Genomic DNA, 3,592 nt, shown 5'->3' with positions numbered 1-3,592 from the left:
GTCGGGCGGTGCCGACTATATTATACCCTTCACCCCTATGTAGGCCAAAATTTGTGTTACCATCTCAACTACTTCACATTTGCTGGAAGCTATATAACATAAAGGAGACAATTTTTTTACTTCTACAAAATCTCTAGAATTAAAATTTAAATCGGCTAACGCTATCCAGTTAATTGTAGGAAACTTCCATTGAAAATGGGTCTAAAATGTGTAACAGTCTACCATATTTCCCCAACTCTGGTGTACGTATATATGGGAGCTATATATAATCTGAACCGATTTTGACTAAATTTGACATGTACAGTTAGAATAATAATTCTGCTATCTATGCGAAATTTCACGTAAATGGCAGTATAACTTTGGCCCCCTGGTCATATGAGTGCAAATCGGACGGAAGATATATATGGGAGCCATATCTAAATCTGAACCGATTTCAACCAAGTTTGGCACAATTACCGATACTACCAAACGTACTCCTTGTGCGAAATTTGAAGCAAATCACGGCAAACCCCTGGATTTTGAGGCCATATAAGTTCAAATCGGACGAAAGATATATATGGGAGCTATATCTAAATCTGAATCGATTTTGACCATATTTGGCACATACAATAGTATCGTTAAAAGTACCGCTTGTGCAAAATTTGAAGTAAGTCAGGGTAAAACTCTGGCTTATGAGACCATATAAGTCCAAATCGTGCGAAAGATATATATGGGAGCTATATCTAAATTTGAACCGATTTTAACAAAATTTGACACACTTAACGATACTATCAAACGTACCCCTTGTGCAAAATTTGAAGCAAATCACGACAAAACTCTGGCTTTTGTGGCCATATAAGTTCAAATCGGGCGAAAGATATATGTGGGAGCTATATCTAAATTTGAACCGATTTCAATCAAATTTACCAAGCATTGGTAGAATGTCAATTCTACCCTCTGTGCAAAATTTCACGAAGATCGGTAGTAAACTTTGGCCTCTGTGGTCATATGAGTCTAAATCGGACGAAAGATATATATGGGTGCTATATCTAAATCTGAACCGATTTGGATGATATATTGCAAGATTTTCGAGATTCATAAAATATTTGGATGTACGGTATTTCAAGAAAATCGGTTGATAAACACGCTAACTATGACCAAATCGGGGATAAATATATATGGCAGCTATATCTAAATCTGAACCGATTTTTTCCAAAACCAATAGCAATTGTCTCTGTCCCAAAAAACGGTCCTGTGCCAAAATTGACGACGATCGGACTTAAATTGCGAGCTGTACTTTGTGCACAAAATTACATATACAGACAGACGGACGGACGGACAGACGAACATCGCTAAATCGACTCAGAATTTAATTCTAAGCCGATCGGTATACTAAAAGATGGGTCTATGACCACTATTTCCTTACATACAAATGCACAAACTTATTATACCCTGTACCGCAGTAGTGGTGAAGCGTATAAAAATGTACAAACTTTTGTATTGAAAAAAAGTGTTGACAACATTTTCTATAGAAAAAATATTTGACATATTTTTCTATAGAAAAAACTTTGACAAAATTTACTATAGAAAACACATTTTGACAAAATTTTCTATAGAAAAAAATTTGGACAAAATTTTCTATAAAAATATTTTGACAAAACTTTCTATAGAATAAAATGTTGACGACATTTTTTATAGAAAGAAATTTTGACAAAACTTTCTATGGAAACAAATATTGAAAAAAATTTTCTATAGAAAAAATTTTATAAAATTTTCTATAGAAATATTTGTTTCTATAGAAATAAGGTTTTGCCAAAAGTTTCTAAAGAAATAAAATTTTGACAAAATTTTCCAAAAAGTAAATGTGGACAATATTTTCTATAAAAATAAAATTGTGCAATAGTTTCTAGAGAAATAAAATTTTGACAGCATTTTTTAGAGAAATAAAATTTCGATAGAAAACTCCAAAATAAAATTAAATTAAATTTGGTAGAGTTTTGGTAAAATTTTCTTAAAATATTGGTAGATTATTTTTGTCATGTGGCACAACCGTCACATTGAATCTGTGCATGTCCTTTGAATTGTGATATGTCTGGTGTCTTCTAGCTCGTGGTGGCCTCTATTTTGTAGCCCTGTAAGGGAGGCAGGATATTCAAATAAAATACACCCCTGAGATTCAAAACCATGTATGGAGAAAACAAATTTGATTGCGATTTTACTTAACGAAATGTTCGCTCATTGCTCTCTCTCTCGTTTGCTGAATAACCCGAAACATAAACAATAGATAGATGATTAATTTCTCTCCGGGAAAAAAGTGTCGGTTCCGAAGATGAAGTTTCTGACTTTTCGTTTTGATGTTTTCGTCAGTTCGTCAGAATCAGTTCGGAACATTATTTTCTAGCATTTGCTTTTATATTGTTCGTAAGCTGCTCAAAATTAAATTTGGTATTTTCGCGGTTTTGGTCACAATTTTTGAACTTTTGATTTTTTAATTTATATAAAAATCGTCTGGTGCTGTAAAAAGGAAAAGGAAAGAGTGCTCTTATTTTTTCGTTTGTTCTTAATCTTTGGAACTGTCAAACATACATACTCCAACAAAAAGCCTTTTTAATTTATTAATTAAAAACCAAACACTAATTTCGTTTTTATTTTACCTTTTTTAACTCATTGGTAAATTATTTTATGTTTTTCTCCGCCTTCATTTATCGAGTTTGCGTTTGAGTTTATTTAAAAAGAAAGTTATTCGTGATGGCTTGTAAATCTTATTTATGGGAGCCGTATTAAACTCTGGATATTAAAAAAAAGAATTACTAGTCCGAGTAAATTAAATTAAGCTCCATATATAGGAGTATTTTCCCTGAATAATAGAGTTCTGTGAATGGGATGAGCTTCTTTTTCGAAAGATATTCCCAGGATTACCCCTAGCGGTTGATTTGTTTTTTGGGGAAAGTCGTCTTTTTCAAATTTTTAAAAATTTTAAAAGTCAACTTTCCTTAAAATTTTCAAAAGTTATAAAGTCAACTGTTTGATTTTCTTCAGAATCTCTATAATCGATATCCCATAGAAACAGTTGATGAAGAACCATTTGTCGTTTCAAGGAAATCTTCATATTCACCCCCATGAAATTTCAGAGAAATATAATTTCGAAACAATCTTTCCATTGGAATTCCAAGCCTAATAGAAACTCAATCACCGAGCAATCTTCAATGCATTTCGATTTGGCCATGATTTTGTCGTCCAATGGAAACTGGCTCGATTACACCTGCAATTATGAATGATTAATTTTCTTGTTTTTTGTTTTGCTAATTGAAAATTAATATCACAATTTCAAATGGTACGTGCGATGACATACCGCTGATCTAATCAATTACCTTCCAATGAATTTCAATTCCCAATAGCCAACAACGCACCTGAAGGAGGAAGCTTAAATAAATTCTTCATAGAATTTATTTGGAATTTGAAATATGTGTCGTAGTATACTCTGGATCAAATATCAACCACATACCTTAGCTGAGGGAAGGCACATGGTAGAGTGGGGGGAACGAAATTATTCTAAATGAGATTTCTTTATATGACATTTCAAAGACAAAATGCTGGAATATATCAATTAATA

This window comes from Haematobia irritans, chromosome 2 (genome assembly GCF_050003625.1).
Source record: "Haematobia irritans isolate KBUSLIRL chromosome 2, ASM5000362v1, whole genome shotgun sequence".
Taxonomy (NCBI): domain Eukaryota; kingdom Metazoa; phylum Arthropoda; class Insecta; order Diptera; family Muscidae; genus Haematobia; species Haematobia irritans.
This window is presented reverse-complemented; position numbering follows the sequence as displayed.